Here is a 12350-nt window from a genome sequence, read left to right as displayed (position 1 = left end):
TCACTGGACTCCAAGGATCTATCTTGTGGTCCAAATCCTTTCCAATCGACGAGATAATATAGCTTGGTCCTAGAGTATTTAGAGTCCAAGATATCTTTGACTTCGAATTCTGGTTCTCCATCAACAAGTATAGGCTTAGGTGGTGTCCAAATCCGTGTGCCTGGTTGCATTGGTTTCAGGAGGAACACATGGAATACCGGGTGGATGTGTAGATTAGGTGGTAAATCCAGTTTCACGGCTGCTGGGTTGACAATTGCCTCAATGGTATAGGGTCTTAAGAATCTGGGATGAAAGGTCCGGGTTTCCTTGATGGGTACAAATTTAACGGCTAACCAAACTTTGTCTCCTACTTGATAATCAGGGGTCTTTTTCCGGTGTTGGTCGGCAAATCTCTTTTGTTTTTCTTTGGCATGAATAAGGTGTTCCTTTGCCCTTTTGAAAGCCTGAGTAATGGTTGTGTGTAGAGTCTTTACCGCTGGCATTTCCAAGCTGGCTGGAAGGTCTAGTTCAGAGGTACGTGGATGTCTGCCATAAAGTGTATAGAAGGGCGTTTGTCCCGTGCTTGAATTCAAAGAATAGTTCTATGCATATTCGGCTATCCATAGTAGGTCTTTCCAATTCCTTTGTTCGTGGTGCAGCATGCACCGTAAATATTGCTTGAGTGTCTGATTGGTTCTCTCAGTTTGGCCGTCCGTTTGGGGATGGTGACTGGTAGATAGCCGAACTTCGATCTGCGCCATTGCACAACATTTTTTCCAGAGGTTTGAAACCAACTGGCTGCTTGGATCGGAGACCAGAACCGAAGGGAAGCCATGTAGCTTAACCACACCCTCCAGGAACACTTTTGCTAAAGTGGCTGCGTCTGGGAGGCCTTTGAGAGGAATAAAATGGGCCATCTTCGAGAATAAGTCCACAACTACAAGGATGGTGTTGCACTCTTGGCTTGGAGGTAGATCAGTGATGAAGTCAAGGGAAAGAGTGTGCCATGGAACTGGAGGAATGTTCAATGGTTGTAGGAGACCAGATGGTTTTTGTTCCTGTGATTTATTTTGTGCGCAGACACTGCAGGACTGAATATACTGAAGGATGTCCTTACGCCAGGTAGGCCACCAAAAGTTCTCTTTCACCTTAGCTATGGTTTTGGCGATCCCATGATGCCCTTCGATCAGTGAATCGTGATAGTTTGAAATAATATGCTGTTGTAATTACATATAGGCGATCCCTAAAAAAGGGTAGATGGTCCTTGATGGTATATTGTTCTCCTTGAGTTTGCCATGCGAGGTAGGCATCAGGATTCATTGTCCGTTGGATTTCTTTTCGTAGTTCTGCTTGTGTTAAGGCTGTCATGATACCCAAGAGTTTGTCTTCAGGTATAATAGGTACTGGATTTGGAGTTGTATATACTATTTCATCTATGCCCATGCGAGATAAGGCATCCGCCTTTCCGTTTCTGACTCCTGGTCGAAATGTGATTACATAATCATATTTGGTGAAGAAAAGGGCCCACCATAATTGGCGCGAGGACTGGGCCTTGGCTGTTTTGAGATATTGCAGGTTTCGGTGGTCTGTGATGACTGTAATGGTGTGTCGGCCCGAGAAGGTAGTGCCTCCAGGCTTTAAAGGCGGATTTGATAGCCAGGAGTTCCTTGTCCGTGATGGCATAATTAATCTCTGGGGGTGAGAACTTTTTTGACCAGAAGGCCACAGGATGTAGCTGGCCGGTTTCCGGGTCTCTCTGTGAAAGGACTGCCCCCATTGTGAGACTGGACGCATCAGTTTCAACGACATAAGGGAGGTCTGGACGAGGATGTTGCAGGATTGGAGCAGAGGTAAACCTTCGTTTAAGTTCCTGAAAGGCTGCTTCTTCGGTCCAAGCAAACTTTTTATTGTTTTTTCGTAATAGTACTGTGATTGGGTGCACAACCTGAGAGGTATGGGATGAACCGGCGGTAGAAGTTCACAAAGCCCAGCATGCTTTTTTCCCCTTTCAGAGACGTTGGTGAAGGCCATTTCAGAATGGCATCTACCTTGTGCACGCCCATTCTGAAGCCTCCTGGAGTAAGGATAAAGCCAAGAAATTCTACTTCGGTGACGTGAAAAAAAGCATTTTTCAAGCTTTGCAAACAAGCGATGTTGACGGCGCTTGGTGAGGACTCAACGAACGTGCCTGACATGATCTTGTTCCAAGGCTGAGTATACTAAGATGTCGTCTATGTACACTAAGGCGCACACATGATATTCAAACAAGCCGTACTTAGTACGGAAGGCGGTTTTCCATTCATCTCCTTTTCTGACTCGGACCAGGTGGTACCCTCCTGGAAGGTCCAATGTGGTATAAATCTGGGCATCTTTAACTTGGTCTAGCATCTCAGGGATAAGTGGCAAGGGGTAGCGGTTCTTCACGGTGATCTGGTTCAATGCGCGGTAGTCAATACAGGTTCTCAAGTCTCCTTCCTTTTTCGGTACGTACGAAGAACAAAGGCCTGGCTGCGGGGGACTTCGAAGGACGGATAAACCCGTTTGCAAGGTACTGGTCTAAATAGGATTTCAAATTAAGGTTTTCTGGTTCTGTGAGAGCGTAGATCCTTCCACAAGCGATTTGTGCACCAGGAACAAGGTCGATCTGACAGTCATAGGGCCTGTGCAGCGGCAATGTATTGGCTTGGTCCTTTCGGAACATATCCTGGAAATCATGGTATTCACTTGGCAAGGTATTAGTTGCTCCCAGGGTTGATACTGTCGCTCCGGGAGTCATGGGGATACAGACGCCGGGTTTCCTCCTCTTGGTAATAGCAGGCAGGGGAGCAGTCAGCGGAGAAGGTTAATTTTCGTGCCCGCTTGTCTATGAAAGGGTTGTGAGCAACCAACCATGGCACCCTAGTATTAGCCTGAACTGAGGTGCCTTGATGAGATCGAATGAAATAGACTCCTGATGTCCGTCCTGGCACAGCAAGGTTACCCTGGCTGTGCACTTGGTTACTAGTCCGGAAGCGATTTCTGTCCCATCCACGGTGGTTACCTTCTCAGTAGTTGGCTTAGAACACAAAGGAAGCCCCATCTCTGCTGCCAGTTCTTGATCATATAATTTCCAACTGCTGCGCTATCGATGTATGATTCAACGGCATGTATTCTTGACGACTGTTGGTGGTTAATTAAGATCACTGGTATTGCAAAGTGCAAGGTCAGCAACTCTTTCTTCTCACTCGACAAACTGACCTCTGTTTTTCGAGCTTGGTAGTTTTCCGATTGCTTAGCTTCATCCTTCTCTGTGGCCCCGACTGTTCTTCTTGGGTTTTTTTTTCTGGACAGTCCTTCAGGAAATGTCCTGGTTTCCCACAATACAAACAAAGCTGTTGTTGTCTTCTTTTGTCCCGCTCTTGTTTTGTTAATGGAGGCCGTATCCCTCCAATCTGCATGGGTTCTACAGCATTTTCAGGTACACGGGCTGTGTTTTTCCTTAGTCGAACATACACGGTCCGAGGGTCCGTCTTAGACCGGTCTGCCTTTCGGTCCTGCAACCGGTGGTCTAGCTGTATGACCAGATTCATGATTTCTGCACAGTCTCTGGGTGGATCAACCACCTGGGCTAAGACGTCCTTTAATTTGCCTTGTAAGCCTCGATGGAATAACGTGGTTCTTTTGTTTTCTGGCCACCTAGCTTCGGCAACCAGTCTGTTGAAGGTAGCAATGTACGTTAACTAGTCCTGATTCCCCTGTCGGAGGGACAAGAGTTCATTGTTAACTGCTTGTTCCTGGGTATGGCGAGCAAAACGTTTTTCCATTTCTCTCTGGAACCCCCCAAAGTCATGTAATAGAGGATCGTCATAGGTTACCAACGGCACCGACCAATCTGCTGCACTACCACTCAGGTATGATAAGACAAAAGCTACCCCGAGCTTGGTCATTTGGAAATGCTCCAGGCCTACAAAGAAAATGAAGGCGGCACTGATTGATGAATGCCGCATACTTCAGTGGGTTGCCTGAGAACCTTTCTGGTGGTGCCAGGGGCACTGTTCCAGGTAACATGATCTGTACCGGAGTGGGTTGTATGGCAGGGTTTGCATCATTGGATTGCTTCCTGGTAGAGGCGTCTGTCCTGCCTGTGATTCCAAGTATTGCCTGCTAATCTCTTCAGTGCGTTCTTTGGTCACTATTAGGTCTCTCCAGAGGGCATTCGTCTCTTGTCGGGCAGAATGAACCTCAGCACGAAGCTCTCCTAGTAATTGGGCCAATGGTCCATTTCTGATGTCTCCATGGCGCCCAGGTGGATTTGTTATGGTAGGCTTTGCGTTCTGTTACGCTCATCTGGTATGCACAGGGATGCCACCCAGCCGGGTTACTCGCTGGTATGCTTCTCAGCTTTGTCCTGATGTGGTCTGCGGGGAAGGTTCTGCCTGAAAATACAGGAGGACTGTGTATGATTTCAGTCCCTCTGGCGCCCTCTCCTCACCTTGTGGTAGAATTAGGCATGCTCTCCGTCCTGCCTTCTTTGCAGGAGCGCGTTGTCTTTCATGGGCGAGTGCGGTCCAGTTACTTCACTGACGCGGGCCCCTTTGATATTGTTGAGGTAGGTCTTATTGCTGTTCTTTAGTTTTGTTGCTACCCTGCATGCCTTTCTTTGTTTAAAATGTCTCTTTTTTTCTCGCTTAGGTATGCAGAGTTTCAGCGCAGAGAACTGGCTTGGTTGAGCCCTGCTGGTAAATGATGGCGCATTAAGAGTGCTATGATGTGGTAAGTAAGCGCTATGCGCAGCGCTGCGAAGTCTTGCTTTTGCTAACTTGTGTTTTCATTCCTTGTAGGTCACGGTGTTCTTCAGTGCGAGTGGAATGTCCGGAGTGGTGCCAGGTGACCAGCCAGGTAAGCCTTTTGAGCAGTTTGTAATTTGTAAATGTCTCTACTGCTTTCTTTAATGTTGCCTCTATCTTCCTCTTTCAGGTTGTTGTTTCCGGGAGGCGTGCAGATTCGAGGAAGCTGTTCTCAGTAGCTGCGAGTGTTTAAAGATGAAGACTGCAGGTAAGATGCTGCTGCTAATGATCCTTTTGTCTCCTTGCAGGTTCTGCTTCTCCGAGGTTCGAGGGAGTAGCTGGACACGGTGAGCGTCACGTTGCAAGCTGCAAAGTAACGCAAAGCGTGTTGTCTTGCTCGGGTGTGGTTTAAATAGCCCCAACAAAATAGTCCAGGTAAAGTAGTCCCTAGGCTACCACACCCAAAACACTAGACCGCATAGCTTGGTTCTTAGGAACCAAGTTATGTGGATGCCTCCATGTTGGCTGACAATACAATAAAGTAGTTCCCAAGCACATTGTTTTTCATGGTGTATGAGCCTGGCACCATAGGCGCCAGGACTGGCCCCATGAGGGCTTTTGAAGAGTATGCCAGGCTCTAGAGGCCCGAGTCCTGACTCCACCTGGCCAATGGGTTTCCAAGAGCGGGTTTTGGGCGAGGGTCGTGACAACATAGATGACAGTCTCATCTACTCCAATTCCAAGGAAGAACATGTTGGTCATGTCCGAGCAGTTTTGGAAAATCTTCGACAACTCCAATTATACGCCAAGCTGGAAAAATGCATGTGACCGAAGTCATATTTCTCAGTTTCATGCTCACACCGCAGGGAGTGCATATGGACACACGGAAAGTTGACGCAATCCTCCAGTGGCCCTCACCAACCTCCACAAAAGGAGTACATAGTGTGCTCGGCTTCGCTAATTTCTACCATTGATTCATTCCTGGGTTCTCACAAATTGTTCACCCAATCACTTCTTTGTTGAGGAAGAACAAGAAATTCCATTGGTCCGCAGGAGCTGAAGAAGCCTTCCAGGAACTGAAACTAGCATTTACCACAGCACCGGTTCTTTGACATCCCTGCCCAGACCTACCATACGTAGTAGAAACAGATGCTTCAAACATAGCCATGGGACCGGTGTTATCCCAAAGAGACCCGGAAACTGGACAGTTACATCCTGTCGCATTCTAGTCCCGCAAGTTCTCAGCTCCCGAACTGAACTAGGCAATCACAGATAAGGAACTACCGGCAATCAAGGCTGCATTAAAGGCACTGAGCCATTATCTCCTTGGGGCACGACACACGGTCACCGTCATTACAGATCATTGTAATTTACAGTATTTAAAGACCACCAAAGTGCAATCCTCACGCCAACTTCGTTGGGCACTCTTTTTCGCAGAATACGACTTTATTATTACCTATAGATCTGGAGTGCGGAATGGAAAAACAGACGCATTATCACGCATGAGTGAAGAAAAAGAGGCCTTTACAGCATCCTATCCCGTGGCCATCATTCCTGAAGAACGAATTCAAACCACGATCGCTGCTACCACGTGTTTAGATAACTTAAACACCAGTTTACAGTCCAAGATGACTCGGGTAAAACAACAGGAATGGCTTTTAAAGGGAGACAGGTACACCATTGAAAACATTCTACCATATTTCCAAGGACGGTTATATTTCCAGCACAAGAAACTGCAGATTCAAATCATCACAAACTACCATGATTCATTAGAAGAAGGACATCCTGGAATAGCCAAGACACAGGTTAAGGTAAAACAAAACTATTGGTGGCCCACTTGGAGGAAAAACATTGCCCGATTTGTTACAACCTGTGGTGTCTGTGCACAGTACACATCTCAGAAGCAAAACTCTGCTGGGTTACTAAGTCTGTTAATGATTCCACCAGCACCTTGGCATATACTATCAATGGACTTTATCACGGATCTTCCTCCCTGCAATGGTTACAAAACCATCTTAGTCATTGTGGATTTATTCTCCAAAATGGCCCATTTCATCCCTCTGAAAGGGCTTCCAACTGCATCAACTCTCGCCACTGTGTTCTTGGAGCAAATTGTCAGGTTAAATGGATTTCCATCAATATTGATATCGGATCATGTTACCGCCTTTTGGAGAAGGTGTTGTGCAATTGGCAGAATCGACCTCCGGTTGTCCACTAGCCACCACCCTCAAACCGATGGACAAACCGAACGAACCAATCAGACGCTAGAACAATATTTCAGATGTACGCTTCAACACTCCGAAGACTCCTGGAAAAACATACTTTGGGTAGCCGAGTATGCCTACAACAATTTGGTTCATACAAGCCCTGGACAAACTACATTCTATACGCTACACGGAAGACACCCACAGACATCAGTGTTTGATCCACCCGATACGTTGGAAATGCCAGCAATAAAAACCTTGCACAGATCCATCACTCTTTTTTTTTTTTTTTTTATAACTCGGTTTATTGGGTTTAAACAACACAACGTAATAATAGACATGGATCATAGGCATATAACAGATGAAGGAAACATGGCACTATCAAAAGCAAGAAGGGCCCCGCGGGGCCAAGGGCTGTAAGACAGTTGCGAGACAAGGCAGGTAGATCATGTTATCAGAGGTGCTGATCTACCATCACTGGTGGATTTCAGTGAGCATCAAGCCATTTGCCCCATATCTATACGAATTTGCGGGGGCAACCCTGTGCGTTATAAATCTGGCGTTCTGAAGCTGCGCATCAGTCCAGTTCATTACTCCAGCGATTCAGGCACAGTAGATCTGCAGAGCCACATTTAGCCACGATAAGTCTTTTGCCTGCCCCTAACGCAATCGCCAGAAACATTGTTTCATATTTTGACAGGTCTACTTCTCCCCAGATGCCTAAAAGTACCATTTTGGGATCTCTAGGAATTGGCGTCGCCAGGGCCGCGGAGATCGTATTAATTCAGTTCTCCCAGAAGACCTGTAACACCTGGAAGTCCCATATCATATGATACAAGGTGGCTGGCTCAGATTTGCATCTAAGGCATGTCCCGTCTTCTATTCCCCCCCCCATCTGGCCATTGCAGTACGTGAGCGGTGAAGGATTCTCAATTGTATTAGTCTGAGTTTAGTTTCTATCCCAATTTCCCTGGGGGACATTAATGCATCAATCCAGTCTTCTGTTTCCAGTTGACCTACATCCCTTTCCCATTTTGATTTGAGCCCATCAAGCTGTGTAGCCCCAAATGAGTTGAGGGCCTGATAGAGGGTGGAGGTGACCTTAGAGGAAATGCGTTGCAGGAGGATGTTGGTTTCAATGGGAGAGCAGGGGGGTATGTTTGTCGTGTCAGGCAATTGGGTGCGTAAGGCGTAGGCCAGCTGCGCGTGTCAAAACCGGTCCATGGGTGCCCGGTCAAACCGCTCTTGCATGGTCTCGAAGTCCAGGAGGTGACCCTCTTGTATCACATGTGCTAGTGTGTGTATCCCCTTTGCGCGCCAGTGACCGAAAGAGCCCATTTTCACTTTTTCCGGGAGGAGCGCGTTGTGCCATATGAGTTCAGACAGTGTTGGCTTTCCTTTCCAGCCGATCAGATTGTGTGCATCCCGCCAGGCACGACGGATATGATGCGTCGTTTTTGGCAACGTCGCGAGCTGGTTGTGGGTGGCGTATAGGATCTGCAGCGTGCTTAACGGGGTCATGGTCTCCAGTTCAATACGAATGTGTGGTAGTGTGGGGTCTGCGTGTATCCAGTCGTTTACCACCCCGATCTGTTTCGCAAGGTAATACGTGCGTATGCAGGGAAAACCGATGCCTCCCTCCCATACCGATCTCTGGAGCGTGTCAAGGGCGATTCTGGGTTGTTTCCCTCCCCATAACATCGTGAGAAGGTTTCTGTCAATAAGTGCAAATGTCTCCCAGGGGATGTTAAATGGGGCGTTTTGGAGAACGTACAAAAGTCTGGGAGGGTCATCATCTTGAATAATGCAGCTCTACCCATTAGCGATAGGGGGAGTGATTGCCAATGGGAGGTATCTCTGTTAAACTGCTCTATTAATGGTTGTAGGTTAAGTTGGAGGAACCCTTTAAGTGTCGGGTCGAGCCGTATGCTTAGATATTTAAATTCCCTGATGGAGATATGGTATGGGCAGGTCTCAGGGATCGCAGACTCGCCCCCCTGGATCGGGAAGTAAATGGTCTTGGCTTCATTCACCTTTAGGCCCGTAAAGTTCTGGTACTCCCTAAGGATGAGGGAGACAGTCGGGCATGAAGTGCTTGGGTTACTAAGGTATATGTGGAGGTCATCCGCATAGAGTGAGAGGCGGTCTTCTCCCCCCCCCCCGGCCAGGCGAATCCGGTCCAGTTGGTGTTAGCTCTGAGCTCAATTGCGAGTGGTTCGATGGCCAGGAGGAAGAGAAGCGGAGACAGCGGGCACCCCTGCCTCGTACCTCGATCTAAGGGAAATGATTTAGAGGATCTGCCGTTCACTCTAACCGTGGCCTCCGGGGATGCATAAAGAAGTTTGACCCATGATATAAAGGTGTGCCCCAGGTTCATTCGAGCCATGATTGCCCACAAAGCATCCCACCCCACAGAGTCAAATGCCTTTTCGAAGTCAACCGCCAGGAGGGCAAGTGGGGCCGGTATTTCTTTGGCTTTACTCAACGCCAGTTGGATTCTGCGTAAGTTCATGCAAGTGGATTTATTGGGCATGAATCCACATTGGTCTGGATGGACGAGGGTCTCAATCACCTGCAGTAGTCTGTTAGCGAGTGTTCTGGCAAGGACCTTGGCTTCTTCATTGATCAGTGAAATGGGACGGTAGGAGGCACATTCCTCTGGAGGTTTCCCAGGTTTATGTATGACCACTATGCATGCCTTCCTGAGGTCCAGGGGGAGTGTCTCCAGTTCTCTGCTACGTAGGAACATACAGTGCATATAGGCGGGTAATGTACTACCGAGGCATTTCCACGTCTCTGTAGGGAAACCATTGGGACCCAGAGTTTTCCCCGGTTGGAGCTGTGCAAGCGCCTCCTGGACCTCGGTCTCTGTGACTTCAGCGTTTCAGAGATCTGATTGATGTTGTGAGAGTTTTGGGATCTCAATCCGGTCCAGGTAGAATGAGGGTTCAGTTGGCGAGTTCCCGGTGGGTGGGGTATAAAGGTTCTTATAGTAGGCGGCGAATGCTTCCACAATGTCAGAATCATCTCTCAGTAATGTTCCATCCGGAGATTTTATGGCACTCACATGTCCTCTGCTTTGTTCGCGTCTCTCCAACCAGGCCAGGGTCTTACTTGCTTTGTCGCCTCATTCATAAATTTGGCTCCGGACTAGCTGATGAGCTGTTCGTGCATTGTCTAGGGCTAGGTTGATGAGGGTGTCTTGTGCCGTGTTCAGGGCCTCTTTTGCCTCTTGGTTGCTGTGTTCTAGGATTCGCCATTCACACTCCAGGACTCGCGCTTCTGCCTCTCTGATTTTTTGGTCATGCTGTTTCTGGTGGGCGGAAACCGCCGAGATAGCGTCTCCTCGGAGGACAGTCTTGTACGCCTCCCAGATCGAGATTGGGCTGTCCACTGAACCTTCGTTGATTTCTAAATATTCCATAGTCTTTTTTTTCCAATTCCTCTGCAATTTCAGGGAGTCGTAGGTGGTACGTGTTCAAGCGCCAGTTGCGATCCGGACACAGCAAGGCATTCTTCATGGTTAGGAGAAGCGGAGAGTGGTCCGAAATTCCCCTTGCAAGGAATTCCGCCGCTAGTAGTCTATGATTTGTGCTGCGGGGGATGAAGGCGTAGTCAATCCTTGAGAGCCACTTGTGCATGCCGGAAAAAAAAGAAAAGCCAGCCTTGTCATTATGGAGTGAGCGCCATGTGTCCGTCAACACCTGGCCTTCGGCGAACATGGCGAGTGGTGTGGAGGCGGCGCGGCTTCCAGATCTCCTATGCGATCTGTCGACTGTGGTGTCCATCACTTCATTGAAGTCCCCACCTATCACCCACAGATCGGCCTCTTCTTCCAGGAGCAAGTTCCGTAGTTCGGACAGCAGTTCTTTCGTGAGCATAGGGGGGGCATAGATTGCTGCAAGGCCCCATTTCTCGCCCCAGATGTCGGCAAGTATCATCACGTAGTGGCCCCGGGGGTCAGCTTTGACCTTCCACCCCCTGTAGGGGACTCGCTTGTGGACAAGTATCATCATGCCCCTGGCGCCTTTCGTGAAACTGGCATGGTAGGTATGTGAGTAGTTGGATCTTTTGAAAAAGTTGGTGCTCATACCGATCAAATGTGTTTCATTTAGGAGAGCTATGTCTGGCGAGTACCGATTGAGGTACTGAAGCACCAATCTTCGCTTTATGCTGGAGAGGAGACCATTAACGTTCCAGGACAGTAAGGATACCTTGTTGGAGTTCACCCTATCTGCGTCGGCCTCCGATCAGGGCATCTGGAAGGATCAATGGCGGTTGCGTACCTATACGGAGGTGTGTGGAGGTATTCCTTCGAGGGAGACGTCCGGGGGTCGCCCCGTAGTGGTGTGCCTGATGACTGGATTACTTTAGTGTCAGCGGTCTTGCCCATAAACAGTGCTTGATTCTCTTGCCAGCGTATGTCGGTATCATGCATTCTCGTCCCGTGGTTCTGATTCCTTACATTCCCAAAACTCCCCCCACCCTGTACTTCCCACCCAACTGGGAGCACCTGTTGCCCAAACATTAAACTTATAACTTAGTAAACTTCCTCGGGATAGCCCGCACTGTGATAGCGCCCGCGCCACACTAGGAGCGGCAGCCGTTGAGTGAGCGTTCCCATGTTATTGTGTTGCAGGTTAGTCCCCATATTGCATGGGTCTTATCCCTTTTCCGCAGGGCTCCCAGCCGTGTCGCCGTCTGCAATGGTCAGAGATCGAGGGGGCGAGGGCCGCTCAGACCAGGGCTTCTCTGTGGGCAGGCCCGGCGGTGTGCGCCTCACTCTGGAATCCGTGAGGACTTGAGTTTCAAGCCAGTCCCATGCACCTTTGGGGTTGTAAAATAGATGAGTAGTGCCCTCATAATGAACTTTAAGCAATGCCGGGAAGAATAGGGCATATTTGATAGATAGCAACTGTAGTTTCTTCTTGACAGAGTCAAATGACTGGCGGGGTTTTTGGACTTCTTTAGTGTAATCGGGATAGAAACCGACCCTGTAGCCGTTGTATGTGATCGGGCCGGAAGCCCTTGCCATTTGTAGGATCGCATCCCGGTCCCGGTAGTTCAGCAGGCGTGCAATTATTGTTCTAGGCGGGGCACCCGGGGTAGGTTGGCCGGTGGGGACTCTATGTGCCCTCTCTATGGGGAAAAATGTGGATAGTTTTTTAGGGGCAAAGACATGGGCGAGCCAATCCTCCAGGAAAAGTTCAGCACTAGGGCCTTCCTCTTTCTCTGGTATTCCAAGGATCCTGTGGTTATTGCGCTGCGCCCTCCCCTCACTGTCCTCAGCACGGTATTCCAGTTGGGTCACCTTTTGGGTGATCGCGGTGAGTTGTTGCTCCAGCCGGTGGACAGTGTCTTCTGTGACTGACACTCTCTGTTCCGCCTCTCCAACCCTGGT

This window comes from Ambystoma mexicanum, chromosome 2q (genome assembly GCF_040938575.1).
Source record: "Ambystoma mexicanum isolate Mex_15411 chromosome 2q, UKY_AmexF1_1, whole genome shotgun sequence".
Taxonomy (NCBI): Eukaryota; Metazoa; Chordata; class Amphibia; order Caudata; family Ambystomatidae; genus Ambystoma; species Ambystoma mexicanum.
The sequence above is the reverse complement of the archived record's forward strand: the minus strand, read 5'-3'. Positions refer to the sequence as shown.